The sequence below is a fragment of the Rhinolophus sinicus genome, linkage group LG01 (assembly GCF_036562045.2).
Source record: "Rhinolophus sinicus isolate RSC01 linkage group LG01, ASM3656204v1, whole genome shotgun sequence".
NCBI lineage: Eukaryota > Metazoa > Chordata > Mammalia > Chiroptera > Rhinolophidae > Rhinolophus > Rhinolophus sinicus.
Window position 1 is genome coordinate 53,740,089 of NC_133751.1, and position 22,934 is coordinate 53,763,022.

The window sequence follows — 22,934 nt, forward strand, 5'->3', positions numbered from 1 at the left end:
TGACTGATCTCAGTATTACTTGGGGATCCTTACACATAGGAGATACTCCAGAAAACTTGTTTGGCTCTCTGACAGCTTGCGCTCAGTGGGACAACTGACCTGTGCTAACTGAACTAACAGCACTAGAATGAGAGCTGTGACCATTTGCATGAATTCACTAAGGTAGGAATAGAGGACTAGCAGCCGGTCACTTTTACTTTTTGTAGTGTGAGTTTTTCCCATTTCTGAAATTTCTGTAAGATGTTGATTGGTGTTGAGCTTAACTCAAGGCTTAAATGCCTAGTCTCCTTTGGAGACAATGATCTTATCTGTTTACAGATTGATTTTCATTATGTAAGACTCTGTTAATGTGTGCACATTTTCAAGGACTGATGTGGTATAATTTTGTCACTGTTTCTAGAAGATCTGGTTACTTTCTTAGATGGTGTTGGGATGCATTCAGGACTTTTATGTTTACTATTTTCTCCTTTAGATTTATTTTTAGACAAAGGGGACAAGGTTCTTACAAAGTTTTAACTAAACAGACTAAACATAATATGTATTTTTTAAGTTCTTTATTATAAGGTGAGCTAATTGTGAAGAATCAGAAAGTTTTGGGTTGGAAACTAACGATGAATATACAGATTGCAAACTTGGAATGGTTTATGATCAAAAGAGTGGGAAAACATGAGGAAACGATTCATCTCAAGAGTTTTTGATTTAGAGATGGATATGTTTAATTTGTACTTATTTTAGAATAGTTTCCTAATTTGGGCACACTGGCCTTTCAGCTTCATATGGTAGGTTAGAAGTTAACACTGTTTTAAAAGCATACAGTGCTACAAAAAATGTATACCTATAGATAGGTATTATATCTGCTTTTTAAAAATAATCAAAATAGTTTTGATTTTCAAAAACAAGTGAGGCAGGTGAATCCGCTAGAGCGGAAAGGTTTTTGGACAGGTTTTCTTCCTGTTCACAGATATAGGCTACCCCTGATTTTCTTTCACTTCCTCTGCAGGGAAAATACATAACCAAGTATACTGTAGGGTGTACTGAAGCCAGTTTCAGTAGCAATATTGAAATAGAGAAAAAGAGAAATCCGACTTCAATAATTTGGTGATCTTCAGGAAGCCTTCTGAATATGGAAGGTATTCACCTTCCCAGATTGTACTCTATCTGGCCTCAGGTAAACCTTTTAGTACCCGGCACAGTCTACATTTGTATTCGTGAGACAGTAAGGGACTGATAACGTGTTCTCATTTTACCCTGATGCTGAAGGCTATATGAGAACTGCTGGTTGAAAACAGGAAAAGTCTGATACCTTCTTATAAGGCATCAGATTGAATGAAAGGTTATTTTAAGATTAATTGGTGGTTAAAGCTACTACCATGTTTCCCTGAAAATAAGACCTAGCCGGACAGTCAGCTCTAATGCGTCTTTTGGAGCAAAAATTAACTTTTACTATAAGACCGGGTATAATATAATATAATATAATAACGGGTCTTATATTAATTTTTGCTCCAAAAGACACATTAGAGCTGATTGTCCGGCTAGGTCTTATTTTCGGGAAACAGCGTACTATACAGAATGGATAGAAGCAGATGTTTGCCATGTTGTATGATAGAAATAGTAAAACAAGCAGCATCAACGAAGAAAGCAATATTTGGTACAGGAGGAAGTTACTAGCACAATAGTTATCCCATATGGATAGTCTTTCATATAGGCTGTGATTATAACATTTTAGATGACATACTTGTATCCGAGAGAAAAGTGTATCACTTATACAAAATCAACTACATTTCTATATCTAAGTTGGATGTGTTCTTAAAGATATTTGGACTCTTTTTTACAGGTCAGGACGTTGAGGTTCTGATTTGGAAAGTGACTTGTCAAAGGTCACTTGATGAGCTGCTGACAGCCAGAACTAAAATTCAGACAGATATCTGGAATTAAGAACAGGGTTCTTTGTACTTTAGCTTGCTACAGTGTGCTACAATAAAGCCATTACATTTCTATAAACTGGGTAAGAAATATCCACCTTTCTTACACTACAGATACCAAAATGTCTTTGTGGATCTGGCAGAAAGCTTGCATTAGAGCAACTCAAAGAACAGAAATCAGGAAAATTCATCTAGGCACGCAATATTTTGAATGTTAATATGTTGTTTAGATTTTGACTGGCTATTCTTCTACTCAGTAGTCTACCTTCCTATCATTCTTGATGGTGATTCTTCTATTTTTGTAAACTAATTATATGACCTTCACATAGAATTCTATTTTGCTTTCTAATCCTGGACATTCAACTGAAAAAAGTTTGGGGTGGTAGAGTTTATGAAACAGTCTAAACATACTGATTTCCCTTTAATTCAGGACCACAAGATGTGTACGACATATGTTCTCCCTCAGTTGGACATAAGAGGTTAGAAAGAGCTATAGAAATTCCTTTTCAAGAAACATTTCCATACATTCATAAGAGGAAGTATTGATTGCATATACCATTATAGATTCTATACCAGGAAAGTAACTATGTCTGTGCTAATTAGTGACTTAGTCGAAACTGACTAGAGGAAATACTTAATAGAAAACAACTAATTATAAGAATTTATTAACTCTGATGATGCCAACAATAATAGGTTCAATATGTTGAACTTACTCTTATTGAGTAACAGATGTTTTCTTTGGCCCTTCACTTACCTAATTTAGTCACCACAACATTTATCTCATTTTATTTTAATTTTTAAGTTGAGGATTTTTTTTTTTTTGCTAGGATGTCATTCAAGTTTTTGAAAGGGAAATGATAGAACCAGAATGATTTCATAGGAGGCTGAATTCTTAAGTTGTTCAAGGCAGCATCACATCATGGTTAAGTATGCCAGCTCTGGAGTCTGACTTACTGAAGTCACTTCTTGACTCTGCCAGCCATTAGCTATATCTTTTTTTTTATTTAAATTTTTTTGTATTTTCCAATTACAGTTGACATACAATATTATACTAGTTTTAGGTATACAACACAATGGTTAGACATTTATATAACTTACACAGTAATCACTCTAATAAATCTAGTATCTGAGTATCTGACACTATAGATGGTTATTACGATACTACTGACTATGTTACTCATGATATACTCTACATCCCCACTACTTTGTAACTACCAATTTGTACCTTTTAATCCCCTCCCCCACTTACCCATCCTCCTGGTCCTGCCTCTCAGTCCAGCAACCATCAGAATGCTCTTTGTATCTATGATCTTGTTTCTGTTTTGTTTGTTCGTCTATCCTGTTCTCTAGATTCCACATAATAAGTAAAATCTTATGACATTTGTATTTCTCTGTCTGACTTACTCCACTCAGCACAATACTCTCCAGGTCCATACAAGTTGTTGCAGATGGCAAAAAAAATTTTTTTAAAAATATGGTTGAGTAATATTCCATTGTATATACGGGGTCCGACAACTAAGTTCGTGAACTCATCCTAGAAAAAGTGCTACATACCTCATTGCTGAATATCACTATGGTCACCGTCGAAGTACTCCCCTTGGGAAGCTATGCACCGACGCTAGTCCCTAGTCCACCCTTCAAAGCAATTCTGGAACTCTTTTTGTGGAATGGCCATCAGAGCTGTCATTGTATTATCCTTGATGTCCTGAATGTCATCAAAATGTTTTCCTTTCAGTATTTCCTTTATCGTCAGGTAAAGAAAGAAGTCATTGAGGGCAGATCAGGTGAGTAGGGAGGGTTTCTAATACAGTTATTTGTTTGCTGGCTAAAAATGCCCTCACAGACAGTGCTGTGTGAGCTGGTGCATTGTCATGATGCAAGAGACATGAAGTGTTGGTGAAAAGTTCAGGTCGTCTAACTTTTTCATGTAGCCTTTTCAGCACTTCCATATAGTAAACTTGGTTAACTGTTTGTCCAGTTGGTACAAATTCATAATGAATAATCACTCTGATGTCAAAAAAGGTTAGCAATGTTGTTACAACAAGTTTGCAAACTTAATTGTCAGACCTCGTATGCACCACCTTCATCCATTTATCCATTGATGGACACCTAGGACACCTTCATACCTTGGCTGTTACAAATAATGCTGCAATGAACATGTGGATGCACATGTCCCTTCGAAATAGTGTTTTGGGTTTCTTTGGATAAATACCCAGAAGTGTGGTTACTGGGTCCTTGTTTCTAGGAAATGTTTCCATTTCCATTTTCATGAAATAACTTTTTTCCATCCCTCTACATTGTCTGTGTGTGTGTCTTTCAATCTGAAGTGAGTTTCTTGTAGGCAGCATGTGTAAGGATTTTTTCTTACCCATTCAGTTACCTTCTGTCTTTTGATTAGAGCATTTAACCCACTTACATTTAAAGTAATTGCTGACAGAAATATACTTATTACCATTTTATTCATATTTTTTATCTTCATCATCTCCCTCTCCTCCTCCTCCGCCTCTTCCTCCTCTTCTTCATTCAAGAAATCCTCCTGAAATTTCTTGTAATACTGGTTTGGTGATGATGAATTCCTTTAACTTTTTCTTGTCTGGGAAGCTCTTTATCTCGCCTATCTAACGCTTTGCTGGGTAGAGTGACCTTGGTTGTAGGTCCTTGCTTTTCATCACTTTGACTATTTCCTGCCAATCCCTTCTGGCCTGCCAAGTTTCTATTGAGAAATCAGCTGACAGTCTTATGGGAGCTCCCTTGTAGGTAGCTAACTGCTTTTCTCTTACTGCTTTTAAGATTCTCTTTTTCTTTAACCTTTGGCATTTTAATTATGGTGTGTCTTGGTGTGGGCCTCTTTGGGTTCATATTGTTTGGGACTCTCTGCACATCCAGGGATTGTATATCTGTTTCTTTCACCAGGTTAGGGAAGTTTTCTGTCATTATTTCTTCAAATAGGTTTCAATTCCTTTCTCTCTTTCTTTTTCTTCTGGTACCCCATCATGCAAATGTTGGTACTCTTGATGTTTTCGTAGAGGCTGCTTAAACTAGCCTCATTTTTTTTTTAATTCTTTTTTTCTTAATGCCATTCTGATTGGGTGTTTTATAAAAGCTACCTTTTTTTCCAAATTACTGATTTTATTCTGCGTTTCATCTGATCTACTGTTGACTCCTTCTGGTATATTCATCATTTCATTTATTATATTTCTTATTTCTGACTGGTTCTTTTTTTATGGTTTTTAACTTCATTTCTAATTGTCCTATCTCTTTGTTGAAGTTCTCACTGAGGTAATTGAGCATTTATTATTATTTTCTTATTGGTTTCAGGTGTACAAAGCAATGTAATAGTTAGACATTTACACCCCTCATAAAGTGACAACCCACCCCCCAAACTACTACCCCTATGACATCTTATATAGCTGTTACCATTGACTATCTTTCCTATATTGCACTCCACATCCCGTGATATATATACACACACACATATATACACACATACATATGTATCTATATATTTACATATATATAATATGTATATATATTTACACATATATATAATATATATGTATATATATATATATAATATATATATATATATATATATATATAGTTATAGTTGACATTCAGTGTTATTTTACTTTAGCTTCAGGTATATATGCATTGGGCACAGTCTATGAAGTGATCCCCCTGATAAGTCCAGTCCACAGTCCACATCTGGCATCTTACATGATCTTTACGACATTGTTGATTATACTCCTCATACTGTATTAACTACCAATTTGTATTTCTTAATACCTTCCCCTTTTTCACCCTGTCCTCAAACCCATTCCCATCTATCACCCTGATAGATCTAGTACCTACCTGGCACCATACCTAGTTATTATAATATTGACTATATTCCTTATACTACCCTACATCCCCATGACTACTGTGTAACAACCAATTTGTACTTCTTAATCCCTTCCCCTTTCACGCATCCTTAACCCCCCCCTCCCATCTTAAAGAAGTCCCTTTCAGATTCCTTGTAATATTGGTTTAGTGGTGATGAACTCCTTCAACTTTTTCTTGTCTGGGAAGTTCCTTATCTGTTCTTCAATTCTAAATGATAACTTTGCTGGGTAGAGTAATCTTAGATGTATGCCACTGCTTTTCATCATTTGGACTATTTCCTGCCACTCCCTTCTTGCCTGTAAAGTTTCTGTTGCGAAATCAGCTGCCAGTCTTATGGGGGTTCCCTTGTAAGTAACTAGCTGCTTTTCTCTTGCTGCTTTTAAGATTTTCTCTTTGTATTTAACCTTTGGCATTTTAATTATGATATGTCTTGGTATGGGCTTCTTTGGGTATATCTTGTTTGGGACTCTGTGTGCTTCCTGGGCTTGTATGTCTATTTCCTTCACCAGGTTGGGGAAATTTTCTGTCATTATTTTTCCAAATAGGTTTTTAATTCCTTGCTCTCTCTGTTCTCCTTCTGGTACCCCTATAACACGAATGTCGGTGCATCTGCTATTGTCCTGGAGGCCCCTTCAACTCTCCTCAATTTTTTGGACTCTTCGTTCTTTTTGCTGTTCTTGTTGGGTGTTTTCTGCTATCTTCTGCATCGCTGGTTGGATCCTCTGCTTCATCTACTCTATTGATTCCCTGTAATATACTCTTCATTTCCAATATTGTATCCTTTATTTATGACTGGTTCTTTTTCATGGTTTCCATCTGCATTTTTATGCTTCCTATCTCTCTGTTGAAGTTCTCCCTGAGAACATTGAGCATTCTTATAATCAATGTTTGGAACTCTGCATCTGATAGATTGCTTATCTCCATTTTGCTTAATTCTTTTTCTGGAGCTTTGTTCTGTTTTTTTTTTCTTTTCATTTGGGTCATGTTTCTTTGTCTCCCCATTTTGGCTGCCTCCCTGTTTTTGTTCCTATTTATTACGTAGAGCTGCTTTGTCTCCTGGTCTTAATAGAATGCTTTTCTGTAGTAGGTGTTCTGTGGGGCCCAGTGGTGTAGTCTCCCTGGTCACCCTAGCTGGGTGCTCCAGGAGTGTCCCTAGTGTGAGTTGTGTGTGCCCTCCTGTTGTAGTTGAGCCTTGGTTGCTGTTTGCACATCAGTGGGAGGGATTGACCCTCTGGCTGATTAGTTGTGAGGACTGGCCATGACTACAGTGGAGGAGTTGTTGTGCAGGGGCTGACCCTACAGTGCAGAATTGGCTTTAGCAGAATTCTGGTGCCTGCCTGTTCTGCTCTTTGGGTGTGTCTATTGTGAAGGTGGTTGAGTGGTGCTCTGGTGTGGTGTAAAGCTGTCCACTAGGTGTGCTGGTTCTAGGGTCTCTTGTGAGGGATTCTGTTGCAGTTCAAGGTCAACCACTGCCTGTGCCATGCCTGGCGCTGCTCGGTATGAGCTACAAAGTGATCTCCAGATGGTTGCCACTTGTGTTGGGCTTGGAGGATTCTGGGAGTGGCTAAGTTGTGAACCTAGGCAACCTGCCATTAGTGCCAGCAAGAAGTGTGGGGCATGCCGAGGCCATGTGCTGCTTGCTGGGGCTTTCAAAACTTTGAGAGATTTTAGAAATTTCCATAGCATGAGCCAAGACAGGACCTTTGTGTGGAAAAGCCCCTGGAAATGGCTTGGGTATGCCTGCAAGTTGGGTGGGACAGGGTCTCCAGGAGTCAGTCACCAGTGTGGGGAGACTGGTGTTAGCCCAGTTGATGGAGACTCAGATATGGTGGAACTGTGTGGGTCGGGGGAGGTCTCAACAAAGGAACAAAATGGCACCTGCCTGGAGAGAGCCGCCCCACAAGCCCTCACATGGAAACCACACAACATAATTCCTCCCCTTATGCTGTCCCACTGATGGAGCTCAGAGCGAGTGAGTCCATCAGCGTGTAAGTCTGCACAGGCTCTTTAAGAGGAACACCTGGGACTCCAGTTGCTGTCCATCTCACTCACCCACAATCTCTGCTGGTTTTCACAGCCAGAATTTATGGGGACTTCTCTTCCCGGCACGGGAACCCTGGGATGGGAAGGCTGGGACCCCTCACTTCTTAGGGGTGACCTCTGTGGCTAAGGTATCCCTTCCAAGTTTTAACCGCCACACGAGGGTATGGGACAAGCCCGTTCACGTCTCCACCCCTCCTACCAGTCTTGTAGTGGCTTCTTCTGTCTATCCTTGGTTATAGGACTTCTTTGCAGCTGGACTTCAGGCGGTTTTCGATGATGGTTGTTCTGTAGTTTAGTGTGGTTGTGAGAGGAGGTGAGTACAGCATTTATCTACCCTGCCATATTGACAAGAACTCTATCAACATCTGTCTCATTTTACAGATGAAGATCCTGAAGCTCAAAGACATTATATAACTTGCCCAAGGTCTTTTGGCCTGTAAATAAGAAGTATTTGAATCCCGATCTGTAAAGTTGTTTTTCTTCTCAGAAATACTCTTTAAACGATATGCAAAATCAAAACCAACAACAACAACAACAAATTACCACTTTAGATACTCCGTTTACTTTTGTATTACTGAAGAAATCTCATTTACCTTCTGATTGTAGTTTACCACTACATTTCAGTTTTTGTTTTTCTGATAACACTAGCTGAGCTTCCAGTTTTCTTTGGGAATAAAGGACCATCAAAAGTCCACATCTAACTTAAATACCACTAAGATGAATATAAATTTCTTTCTCAAAAATAACAAATTAAAATATCCTCTTTGATGGACTACATAGAGAGCCACAGTGGTTGACAGTTAAAATCTAGACACAACTCCCTGTTGTCTGCCTTGGAATTTTCTGGTTGTACTTTGAGTCCAGCTTCTTCCAATTTACTGTTGGGTTGTTTTTTTCTTCTGCATAAACTGTATTTTTGGAAAGGAAGTTTGATTTTAATGTAAGCCTACACATATTATAATTAGGAAGATAAATCTTCTGATCTTCTGGGGAAGCATTCCTCTAGATTAGTGTAAATGGAGTTGATTCTAGGAATGTACCCAGGATCTCAGCATATCTTTTAGAGAAAGACATTTCTAATCAGTAAACAAAACCAATTGAGCAAATGTGAGTAGAATTCTAGAAATCTCAAGATTTACCCATTTGTTTTCTGTTAATTCTTTTAGGTTTACATAATCCAAGATTACTATAAATGTGTGAGAGTTCTGACAAATGGTTATCAGAGTGGAAATGTGAGTGTTACAATTTGCTTGATGAGAGCAAGATTTCTGGGAATATTTTTACCATGCCTACTTATCCCATGACTAACTACTATTTAAAATAAAGGTTTTTTGTAGTTTTGAGAATACTCTTGATGTTTTGAAATTGAAATTAATTTACTAATCGTAATAGGGAAAAAGTGCTAGCAAAGTATCTACTTGCAGAAGAAAAGTTGAAAGTGGAAATATCTGACTCAAGGATAAATAGAACTTACAGTAGCTAGTACTTAAGGAAACTCTCTGGTAACATGAAACCAATAAACCCAAATGGTTTTTCTTCCCTTGGTGTAAACTTGTACTTAAGTTGGGTTGGATGTGATCTTTTGGGTTTTAATGGGCATGACTGGGTTTATCCTACAGAGGTTTAAGGAGATGGGTGGCTTTTCTTTCTAGGCTAAGGCAAACAGAGAAACCAAACCATTTGAGTGAGGGCTGCCAAACCATTTGAGGCCTTGTTTAAGTGCCAGGAAAAGTGCCATTCAAATAGTGGAATAACAGAAGGTTGGAGTTTCTTTAGGGATACATAGAATCAAGATAAAAGAAATTCTTGCTATCTGGATATTCTTAGTGGAAAATTGCTTTGAAAACAATTGTGTCTGCTAGTGCTTATCTAATGGTGTTTACCTTTTTGCGGACCCTATGTGGTTATCAGTGGTCTACTGTTTTTTACATAGAAGGTCTATCTCTATCAGAATAATTTGTGAGTACTTTTAAAAAATATATACACATTTCTTGCAGCGCTTACAGTGATTATTACTCTCATATTATAGGTGAGCAAATGTAAGTGATATTGTAATAATTTGTTCAATATTGTTCATCTAGTGTTAGAACCAGGGTTGAACTCAGAGTACTACTCTTCATTGCATCATACTTCATCCTTGTACAATAAGTATTAACTGAATATCTCATGTTGCAGTGCTCTGTGCAATGTACTACAGAAAAAAAGTGTATGAGAGTTTCATCTTTTTCTAAGTGTAATTTTGATAGTCATCTTTTATGATTATGGAATTTTATAAATCCATTTAAAAATAAACTGAATCATTGTAAAGCAAGAGTACTTCCTTTTTAATCATTTTTATGATATAATTACTTATTTAGCTTCTGTGTAAATTCATATATTTCTGAATTGTTCTGAAGTGGAACACCCGGGTAAAATATAATTGTTCTTTAAAGAAGGAACCAAAGGCAGTAAATTTAGGAGAATGCCTCTCCAATTGTGATCAGTTTAATTTTCAAGGCCAACTGAAATTCACAAATGCACACATTTGCTAATCAGAATCCAGAGTTCTTCAGTGTTTGGTGTAAATTATTAGGTTTGTGGTGGGTTTATTCAGTAGCAGTTGCATTTCCCAGGATTGAACTTCTTTACACTGAATGAATACCAGTTCACTTTCCAAGTGGAGATTTGTTCACGTGGTTTCTGTGACTGTGTGTGCACAGTATTTGCTTGATAAATGTAGAATAACTTGATCTTCACCGTGCTGAGGTTAGTAGAATTACCCTCCCTTTAGGACTGACAGAAAACAAAAATTTTAAAAAAAGCACAGATAAATAATATACAAGCACTTGGAAGATAAATTAGTGACTAACACAAGAGCAAAAATATATTCAAGACCCTTGGTTGTCCATACTGGCAAAGTGAGTTATATCTGTTGGTTAAAACATAACCACATGTATTCACACACACACACAACACACACACACACACACACACACCCAGACACACGTTGTTAAAATGGTTTTACATGCTACTGAGTGTTCCAGTTACCTATATTAGCACTGTCCTATCTGTCACACTGTGATTATTGTTTAGAGCAGTGCTGTCCAATAGAACTTACGTGATATGGAGATGTTCTGTGTTCCACACTGTGCAGAATGGTAGGCAGCAGCCCCGTATGGCTACTTAGCACTGGAGATGAGGCCAGTGAGACTAAGGAACTGAATTTTTTAAATTTAATTTTAATTTAAAGAAATAGCTACATGGGACTAGTGGCTATCATATATAGTGGGGAAAAAATTGCGACCCTAGTACCGTGTTTCCCTGAAAATAAGACCTAGCCAGACAATCAGGTCTAATGTGTCTTTTGGAGCAAAAACTAATATAAGACCCGGTATTTATTATATCATATTATATTATATTACATTATATTACATAACACTATATTGTATAAAACCGGGTATTATAGTAAAATAACACCGGGTCTTATATTATATTATATAAATCTGGTCTTATATTATAGTAAAATAAGACCAGATCTTATGTTAATTTTTGCTCTAAAAGACGCATTAGAGCTGATTGTCGGCTAGGTCTTATTTTTGGGGAAACACGGTAGATTAGAATAATGATGGATCCATAGAACATACAGGTTTGGTCCAGTTTAAGGAAATCTTTTCTAATATCTATTCCATCTAACATTGGACCACGTGGATGTAGATTACTTGGTTTTTTGAAGAGAGCCTAGTGACCACTTGGTGGGAATGCAGAGACAGAACCTAAGTATCAATTTGCTGGGGACTCAGACTAAATGGCCTCCAGGTTGAGCTCATTTTGAGATTATGGGATATTTCCTGAGAAGAAAGGAAGCTCAATTTGAGTGATTGTGTTAATATTTGCATGTGCATTTTCTGAGAATAGACAAGATCAGAGTTGTTACTTTTCTTGAGTAGCTTTTTTGTTTTGTTCCTGCCAACACAAAAAGTTGGGCTTCAAAGCACCAATACATAAAATTGATGCCTGCAGCACAGGAACCTTGGGAGGCTGTTTTGTTTGTGGGTTTTTTTTTTTAATCACTTATGATAACTTGATTCCTGTCTTTCCTATGGAAAATCTTTTAATCTCTGTTCAAGAATTCTACCAGCTTAAGTAAACATTGTTCTGTTGCTACCCTGCTGCCTTCCCTTGCCCCCCCTTTTTAACTGTTCTGCTCACCCCCAGTCTTTTACCCTGTGAGATGGAAATTTCTGATTCAGCCATTTTCACTTTTCCAATAAGTTACCCATTTAGTTTGTGGTCTCTGATAATGATGTAGATACTCTGTGATATTAAAGTAGTACTTCTGATGTGAGGACTTATATTATCTCAGCGTTTTCAAAACCCACTTGCTTGCAATCTAGTGTCTGTGGTTAGCTATAATATATCTACTTGCCAAACAAGTGGTTTGGGTTGCTGGGGTTTTCATTTAACTTTAAATTTGGGGGATTAGGAAAAAAAATAACTCAGGAACCTATTTTGATAAATTGCATCAGAGTGAAATGTTGGAATTAAAGCAGTTGTTTTGCTTTTGAAGATGTCTCTTTACTGTGTTCAGTCTTGCTTTTGTTGAAGGTGTGTGTGTGTTTGTGTATTTTTATATGTATGTATAGGCACATGTTTGAAACTAATGCTTAAGCTGTTGATGTTGTCCATTACATAATTTAGTGCTTCCTATTTAAATTCCAGAGTGATAACTGAGTTTACTTTCATTTTTGATACTAGTAAAACATTTCTCTCCAATAAGAACTGGTGCTATTTTTCCTTTATGATAATGAGAATTGAGAATTTTTGTATTTTCCTGCTTGCTTTGGTTTTGGGGAAGATCAGATATAAATTTGGGACATTATGTAGACTTTCTTTTTTGTTAGCATACTTTTTTCCTTAAAAAAATCCTTTCATTCTGTAACCTTAAGGGAACAGTATAGTTAAATTGAATCAGTAAAACATTGCTATTACAACTTATTTTTCCCCTAGTAAATATTTGTTGCTTCAATCTTTAGATGCTTAAATTAGATGAAAACCATATCTATCTTTTGTTATAAAATATTATGAAAAAGATTATAAAAAATAAGATTCCTCTGCATGATAGATAAATTGGAAACTAGAGAAATGTTTAAAAAGGAAAATTAAGCCACACTGTAATCCTACTACATATCAGTGTTAGGATTTTGATGTTTATCCTTTCTGTAATAATTTTTTCTAAATAAAATTTAAGTTGAAAGTCAGGTATTTCAACTATCGTCAGAGCGCACCGTGGAGAGGCTTACCAGGCTAGCCCTGGGAGCTGCCCTCATGGAGAGTACCTCTAGGACTTTACCTGTGCGTGGTCCATGGGATATACCTCAAGGCTGGGCATCTGTAGGGTATGTAAAACAGTAGCCTTCAGAATGAGTGATTTCTACAAAACACTCACAGACACTCAGGGTTTATGAGTGCTCCAAGGCTGGATAATCTCTCCAGATTGACAGGTTTTATCCTTCTGTAAACAATTTTACCTGCAGTTATCTGAAAGGGAGCTGCATTGAAAGGAAGTGGACTTTCTCTGGCTGAAATATTTAAGATGAATCCAGATGATTATTTGGACAGGATACGGCTTGACACCCACTTGACAACTACTAAAACCCTTTTCCGATAATGAGCTTTTATAATTTTAAGTAATCGATGAATCAGTCAGCACTTTTTTATGAACACTGACTGAAAGTTCAAAATATTTGAGGAAACTTGGGAACCCAGCTTATCATCCAGGGCCTTTGTTATTCTCAGAGACATGTCTTTGTGATTCAAGACTCTTGGTACTCTAATACAGTTTGGTGCTCTAACCAAGGTGGTGACTTTAGCAGAGCTGATGTTTGGTAGAACTTTGCAGAAGAGCCTCTGAGTTACAGGATTCTGGGCCTTGTAGAGCTTTTTATGAAAAGGGTAGCTTCCTATCTTTTTGTAATGTTTATGGCAGTATAATTAATCCTGAAAATGTCTTTCTGTTACTAGGATTTCTCAAGATTACCCTTTCGGTTCTGTCATATTGATTTGTTTTTTATACACCTTATACTTAATTGATTAACATTTTCTAATTTTCACGACTATTTAGCAGCCTTCAACTATAGAGGACTTCTGAGGATATCAGACATGAGACAATTTTTTCAAGCAAATGGCTTAGTAGACAAGGTCCAGATTCTGAAAATTCCTGCCAGCACTGCAGCTCATGCTGCATACTCTGCTTCACAATGCCACATGTATCCTGTGTACCCTGTCAGGCTGTTTAGCTCAACAAATACGTCCTCATGTAAACACACATTTTTCGTAGTCCTGGAGTCTCATCTTGGACATGTCACTGCTTTAACAATGTGATCCTTGCTTGGCACGCGATTCCAACTCTCAGGGCCATTTTCTCTTCATAGATCGAGTGATGTTTTTAATTGTGATCTAAAGGGACCAACCTTGACTACCTGCTTGAGTTTACCACCTTTTTAGATATTCTAGGATTTTATCAGGGAATTTACCCTTTCCCTTATAATATACCTGAAATTTGGGGTGATGGAAGCAGAAACCCTTTACTGTCACTTAAGGCAGTGTGGGTGGCCATGCAGTTCCTTAGCTCTGTTTCTGGTGAGCTGGGGGAGGTGGATGGATCACACTTGGAAAAAATTGAGCATTTCATGATACGTCATTTATACTAGTAATTATTTTTCTCAGGAGGCTTCATTTCCATAAGCATTTATTTCAAAAGCATTATCTTAGGCTCTGGGATAAAATTTGGAGAGAAAGTGATCCATAAGATTTGTCCTGCATTGCAGGATCTTGAATGTATGCTAGGGAAACAGATGAGTAAAAGGAATTATGACAGCACTATGTTTACTACATACTATGAGATCACTGAAAAACAGGCGTGGGTAAACCTGCTGGCTGTGTGCGGGTCAGTTGTGATGGTTTCGGGTGTATGTCCTATAGGATTGTATTAATAGAGAGGTAACATTTTGAAGGTTATGATGATTTTTTTTATACACTGGAAGGGTACCTCAGGCAGATAGAACAGGGTTCTTACCCCAGTCGTCTTTGTCGTGGTGACTAAGCTTCCCTCAGACTTGTAAGACTCTCCCCTTCTCTGTTCCACACTCACACCAACCAACTAAAACATAAACCAAAACCAATAACCATACAAATCCTCAAACAGTTGAAGCATCAGTTAATGATACTTGATGTCTCAATCACTTGTACAGTGTGTGGAATGAAAGTCTTTGTCTTTCATAAAGGAATTGCAGAAATCTGTGTACACGTTGTAGGTAGCTTAGTAAGGGGAGATAATACACTAAGGATAATAACATTAGGAAGGTGGATCTGATTACGTTATAGTATTGATCTCTGCTCAGAAGGATAGTCTATCTCCCAGAGTAACCACAGTATACTGAAAAGAACGGGGGGATTTAGAGACTTGATCAGAAAAGTAGCCCTGCCGTTGGCTACTTTAACGAGGAACTGTAAGGAAGGAACATTTTTCTTCTACCTCACAGGTTCTTTTGGCTGGTCTAATAATGAAATTGACATACGACAGGTTAATAGGAGAAAAGCAAATTAATTGTGTACCTTTGGGGGCCCCACAGAATATGAGACCCGCAGCCTGTCTTGGCAGCTGAGGCTTATATGCCATCCTGAGCTAAGGAGAAGGGGGTATGGATCTGGGGCTTCAAAGGGGATGAAGACAATTTACAGGAAGGTGGGAAGAGCAAATGTTTAGCAAACAAATGTTTACTTTGCCATGCAGAGACAGTGGGACACAGAGAGGAATTCTCCCCCAGGCCCTGCTGAGTGTCAGCCTCCCCCCACTCCTCCCACCCCCACCCCCAAGTTTACCACACCTACCTATATGTGGTTATCTCTGGTAATAGCTCTTTCTGGGCTAGGCCTTCTATCTGAATTCTTTCAGGTAGTTAAGGGAGACATCAGCATTTTTCTTGAGTCCGCTGGGTCTTAATTGCCTTCAGCTCAATGCAAAGCAGCACATTTTGGGGATACACATTCTAAACCCCTTCAGAAGAAAGAAAGTGAGTTTGCAGTGTCTGCGTTGTTTATCTCTTTTGCATCTGCCAGAATTAGGTGCCATTCTCCCTCTCTCTGACTGTACTTGGGTTTTGTTAATTTCAACAAATGGAAATTTTAATTTAAAGAGAAGGCTGGAAGGTTTTAGTTGTCCTTTATTCCCTAGTATAGTCACGTGTCACTTAATGATGGGGATACCTTCTGAGGAATGGGTCATTAGGCAATTTCATCATCGTGTGACCATCACAGAGAGCACTTACACAAACCTAGATGGTCTAGCAACTATACACCAAGGCTATGTGGTATGGCCTGTTGCTCTTAGGTCACAAACCTGTACAGTATGTTACTGTAGGCAGTTGTAACACAATGGTAAGTATTTATGTATCTAAACTTAGGAAAGGTATAATAAAAACATGGTACAAAAGAGAAAGTGCATGTGTGTGCCTTTGCACCTTGGGGGAAGGGGAGGGAGGGCTATGGGGCAAGGTTAGACAGCAGGAGGGAAGGAGGAAAGGAGAAGGTAAGGAAGAGAAGGGGAGAGAAAGAAAGAATGGGAATAGAGACTCAGAGATTCTTTAGAGGAAAAATAATAGAAGGGAGGGGGAAGAGAGAAAAGGAAAGAGTTGGGGTGTTACAGGTAGGGAGGAACAGGACTGGGAGGAAAGAGACAGAAATGGAGGGGAGGGAAGTGAGTTTGTGTGCGTGAGTATGTGCGTGTGTGTGCAGGGGTGGGTGTAGGCAGGCTCCTTGGCTCTCCTCTTCCACAGCCTACTCCTTTGCTCCCTTGCAAACTCTGGGCCCCAGCTGGGGTGGGGGGGGATGGAGGGGACATGGCGGGTGGACAGCGTGTGGGGCCTCCTCATCTGTTCAAACCACCCAGAGCTGGCAGTAAATTCAACATTGTAGCCCCAGACTTTTTTTTTTTTTTTTTTTTACAAACATCACAAACAAACTTTTTGCTTATGACTCATTATAACCTTATGGGACCACCATTGTATATGTGGTCCACTGTTGACTGAAACGTGTTTATGTGGCGCATGAGTGTAAATTAATTGCTCAAACATTACTTAGATATTCTCATTGTTTTCAGCCTTCTGCATGAAAAAAATTTCAGTTGTCAGAGGGACCAGCTATGTTTGCTATTTTGGGCTCATAACGGGGGCAGATGGTCAGGAGAGTGTCCACAGCCCATAGCTGGGCATCTCTAAGAAGCTCCCTAGCTGCTTCTCTTGCCACTAGTGGTGGTGGTGATGGGGGTGGGGGTTGGTTTTGGTGTTCGTATTCGTATTAGTGGTGGTGCTGTTGATATCATCAGAGTCTATATATAAATACTGCTGGGCTGAGCATGTAGAAGATTTGGCCTTAAGATAAAGTCTGTACAGTTTCCCTGCATCCCGTTTCTTTTCTGCTCGGCAGTTTTATTAGCTCTTTAAATAGAGATTCGTCTTTAATAAATTAGGGAGACATTTCTTTTGTAGGGCAACAAACAAAGGCATGGGGTTTGCATATGTTATTTCCTATTATAGTTCAAATAGTCTTAACATCTCTTAGACACAGTTGTCTAAAATTCATCACTACTCTCTTTCTAAAGGGTGGGAAACTCATTGATGTTGGACGGAAAGTGGAGTAGATGGGGGGAGGTGGTTAGATCTCAAAGGGGGATTTTCTTTGGAATTGCGCGCTGCTGTCACTACCTAGGGTTTTTCTTGTTAGGTCACCTGTGAGACACTGCAAATAAAAGGAAATTTTTATTGCCCTTGATTTTCAGAAGCAAACACAGGCCAGCTGTGATTGCTAGAGACTTATTTTTGGGAGATAGGCAAAGTGAACTGTGTCCCTTTTTTATTGCTCCCTTTTGGGATCTGGAATGCACCTTCTGAACACGTGTACCATCCTTACCTAAGTTTTATTTCATCCTCAAATTTCCAAGAACCTAATGCATATTTGTCTTATTTTAATTAGTATTTAATAATACCCCTCTTTTCTGACATATTGAAATGTAGACCCATTTCTCTTGGAGTTCTTTGAGCAGAAATATTTGGGGACCGAAGAGCTCAGTTTGGTTTCTAGTTCATTTGTTTATCTGTTGGGTCATCTTGGTCAGGCTATTTTGTTTTCTGAGCCTTAGTTTTCTCCTAAATACAATGAAGATATTGATAAACCAATCCTTTATCTTCAGGTGGTCAGGAGGAATAGATGTGAGAGTGCGTTGTCATCTCCAGAGTGCTGTATCCGCGTCAGTTGTGGCTGCCTGTCATTACCTGACTTGTTAAGACGAAATACGCATCTGGAGCATCTTTCTTGTTTATAGAGAGTATTTTCATTTGTGCACAACAGAGGAAAGCGAGCATGTTCCCTGCTCTCAAAACAATGAGTATAATAGCCCATCTGCTACTAATAGCATTTACACAAAAACAGCATAATTCACAAAATTACACCAGAACATAAAAAGCAGTACAGACACAGTTGAAAGAAGTAGCTTCTAGTGAATGTATTAGGTTGGTGCAAAAGTAATTGCGGTTTTTGCAATTATCTTTAACCTTTTAAACCGCACGAACCTAATATATCAATCCAGGCATTTTTATGTGGGTGGAAGCTTGTAAAGACTGAGTTATAAGAACTGTATTTTCAGAAAGTTTTGGGAGGGAGTAAAAGAGTGACAGAAGGGGAATGACTTCTTCACTTCTCTTCCGGTTTGTGTAGTTAATCGGTCCCTTGGCCAAGGATACTTACCACTGCTGCCTTTAGGAAATTTTAACCTCCCTTTGTGGTTAATTTTGTATGTTCACTACTTTAAGATGTCCTGGTATGCTCTGCCCAAATCACCCCTGCTCCTTAACTAACTTACCTCCAATTCATAAGAAGTACAACTGCTCCATTGTTTATATATGTTCAAAGGATTTTCTGTAGGTGTTTATAACATTTATCAAATTACATTATGTTTATTTACCATTTGTCATCTCCACCTCCTTGATGTCTTAGAGGTGACTCATTCATCCTAACATAGTGCTCTGCAAATGTTTACTGAATAAATGTGTTTACTAGGTACAGACTATGCCATTTGCTTGTTTAGGGCGATCCACAGTGAGTGAAAATCATCTTTCAAGGAAAAAGGGGAGGGAGAAAAGAGGGGAGAGAGAGAACGTATCTATTAATATATATATATCTATATATCTATAGCTCTATCTATCTATCTATCTATCTATCTATCTATCTATCTATCTATCTATCTAAAATCCCAGTTCCCATTTCTAAGACTTGCTTGGCTTAATGTAAACTGATTCACTATATACTTAACATGGACATATCTGGATTTAAAAAAATCGCTAAAGCCCTGTTTTTTGTTTGTTTGTTTTTTCTATTTAAATTATGTTTGAAAAATTTTGCACTTCTCTGTGATGCCATTGTAAGGGCAGAACTTAAATTCTATTCATAACATTGTTTTCTTTCTTTCTCTATGGAACTCTTACTGTTCTTTGACTTTAATCACCAGTTTTCCTTCATTTTTTTCTATTAATGTACATCTCCTGAAGTCTTAATATATGCTCTATCCAGTGCCAATTTTGGAAGGTGCAGAGGTTAGTCCCACAGGGCTCCTGCTCTGAGGAGTTTGCAGCTGGGTGAGGAGGCAGCTGTGTATTTAGTTGAAGGATAAAATCATTTCTTTCTTCTGATGCTTTTTTAAGCAAAGAGGCAGAGTTAAGTGGTTATTAGAATTCAACATCGACTCAGCCACTGTGCTCTGACTTTGGGGAAAATGCTTGGGTGAGAGACAAGAGGCTACAGGACCATGGAAGTCTGCATGGGAATGAGCAAGAAGGCTACGGTTAGCCTAATGGCTAAGAAGATCAGCCTGAGGTGATCCGGGGTGAATGAAAATGAACATGGGAGGGAAAATGTTTGAGAAGTGGGAGACGGAAGCCAGGGTCCAGTGGTTCATCTTAAATGTACCTACAGGGAAAGGTAGTGAAGTGTGTTTATACTGTTTATTCTCAGTACTGTTTACTTCAAAGTAGAGTACATTAGGAAAGGAGATCCAGCCTCTGAACTTGGCTTGACTGTGAAATGTTTTCAGTAATTCCCAGTCTGGTTACTGATTTACAGAGATGGAGGATGTGTGTCTGTTTTCCAGCTTGCATTACGGTAGCAATTCAGAGAATACAGAGGCAGGTCTGGAAAAGGCCTAAGAGTGGATGCAGGAGAAAGTTTGGATTAGGTAACAAATTTATTGGTGTAAATGAGATTATGCATTTGGAAGTTCTTCGCGAACTCGGATGTGCTGAGTCAGTGGGCTGACAATACAACTCTGTGTGTCTGACTGAGTGTGTGTACGTCCATGTATAGTTATTGAAGATCTTCTAGATGCTCTTCTAGCTTACACCCTACCCTAATTAAATATACTTCTTGCTGTTTAAGTATTAGGAAATCATTAACACGTTGCGTACGGATCACGAGAATCTTCACGAGGGATTTAAACCCCGCCGTACGCAACGTGTTAAGAAGAGTCATTTTTAAGGTAATTAGTAATACATAAATTCCTTGCACCTGTTATATATCTAACATTCAATATATGCTGTTGACGGAATAAGAGACATGGACTTTAAAAAATTTTATATTTAATTATAGAATTAAAAATGTGATATATATATATAAATATAAAAATTACAAAAAACACAGGAAATATAGAAACCTAGGAATCTACCACCCAAATTTAATAGATGTTAATATTTTACTTTATTTGCTTTAGGCTTTTTTTTGTTTATAAAATAATAGACTATCATATATAGCTAAAGCACTCCTGCCCCTTTGCCTCTCTCTCTAGAGGTAACCACTATTCTAAATTTAGTTTATGTTTATGCCATATATTAAAAATATGTTTTTACTATAGTGTATATATCAATAAACATTATGTTCTTAATGTTGTGCTAACTAAAATTAAATATACATATACATATAAAATTATTGCAATTTACTTGATTATCCACATGGAAAACTGCAATAATTTTATAATTTTTAATTTTAGTCAGCACATTAAAAGCTTATAATGTATTGTTCTGGCATAGCTTTCTACCCTAATAATGTAAGTTGAAGTAGCTTTAAATTATTTTGACTATAATTTGCAGAATGGTGTTTTATATTGTGACCTAAAACACATCATATACACACGTGTGTTTGTGTGTGTACAACTGAAAAAGTTTCTCCAAACCATAGTTTCTTGTACTGAGTGTGATATCCTCTATATTCTAGCCTATTCATTTTTAATTTTTGTCCAAAACTTAGCAAATTTATTTTATGACCTAATAATAGGTTGTCACCCATTATTTGAAAAAAAACTATGATTCATTTAAAAAAACATTAATCTAATTTTAATTTTAATATTAATTTTAGTGTACAAACATAAACCTTTGTTGTATAAGAAAAGCGCTTCAAATCATAAGGCTGTATATTAAAATAGCATTTTTTTTGCAAAAGGTGATTATATTCATTTTGGCTAATTCATTATGAATATTTATTTTCTGTGAACTACATCCATACATGTCTTAGCCATTTAATTAATATTAGTTAGCTAAGTGTTTTAGAGAATTCATGTTGGTCAGTGAGTATCTCCTTTCAGTCTATTCTGACTGTGGTGTATGCACCTGGAGTCCAGGAAAGGCTGACATGGTGTCAGGAAAGGAAAGAGCTCTTGCTGGCTCAGAATCTGACTCCCAGTCCTGTTACCAACAAACTATATACCAGGGGTGCCAAAAAATGTATACAAGTGAACATTTGGTCAACGTTGCTCAAGCAGTAGTTTGCTGTAATCAAAAGTGTCTGGACGCTGATGGTAACCACTCTGAGCACCTCTCGTAACTGCAGAAGTCAAACGTGACTTGTATTCATCTTTTGTTGTCGGTATATATTGAGTATTACAATTTTAATACAGTTTTCCTTTATTAAAATGTGTGTACATTTGTTTTGGCACCCTCTGTATATAGCTTTATACAAGTCCTTTCTTCCTTCTGGCCCTTATTTTTCTCACACAGTAAATGAGAGCATGAAAGCACTTTCATTCCGTGAGATATTGGGTAACTCAGACCTGGGCCTCTGGTTGTTAGAATTTGTTGAGAATATATCTGATGTAAAAGAACAGAAATTTCTACTCGAATTACTGGTTTTGCAGTTGTAGTTGAGCCAATTGGGTAAGTAGGTCATATTCAGTCTAATATGGTTCTTGGGCAGAAATGATTCCTCCATCATAAAACGATTTCCGAGTTACCTTGGTGTCTCCAAGCTCTGTCTGCTTTTTTGTTGCCTTTCTCAGTGAAGGACAAGGTTATATATGAAAGTATATGTGAACAGACATAGTGCTGAGAATGGCAAAGGAGTGTTTCTTTATTCGGTTCCAGTTAAAGGTCCTCATAGGCAAATCAAAAGCCACAGAAAGAAATCTGTAACCTCTGGTAAATCCTAGGGAACAGTTTCACAAGTCCTATATGTCATAATAGTCTGAGGCTTTGGGGGAAATTTGCTTTTTAATATCAGTTTCACATTTGAAGTAGAGTAAGAATGTAGCACCTAAACTACATGTTCTAAAGCAAGCAAACAAAATAGCACTTTTCATGAGTCCTTCATGTTTGTGTGTTTTAAGAAACAGGAGTTTAAATTGCAGTTTGGGGGAGAATGGACCTTGGAGACGATCTCTTCTCGTTTGCTTTTAAGAAAATAGGTCAGCTAGCGCTCTTGCCTGGATCTCCAGACAGAGGCAAAGGCAAAGTTGGGGGCAGATTCCTGATATCCTCCAAGGTGCCTTTTTGTTCGTTTGGTGTGTTTTTTTGGTGTGCAGATTCTTTTTAGGCAGCTCTACATTTAGAGAGCTCTAACCTGTTCTCATTCATGTCTGAGCCTGTGGACCTAATAAAGAATGTGATTACCTTAAAAGTAGAGATCTGCTCCTACCTGAAGCACTAATGAAGGTGACGTTTTCCTTGAGGACACCAGGCTAGAGAGAAGTTGCTGGAAGAGGATCCTCTGAACCCAAGATGGCTGAGGCATAGGCTA

At 37.9% G+C, this 22,934-nt stretch overlaps 1 protein-coding gene across 3 annotated transcripts in view; it reads left to right on the forward strand.

Annotated features, from left to right (window-relative positions):
* The window catches only part of CCDC50 (coiled-coil domain containing 50), a 79,256-nt gene that overhangs the window by 12,403 nt on the left and 43,919 nt on the right, over positions 1-22,934 (forward strand). The window lies entirely within an intron of this gene.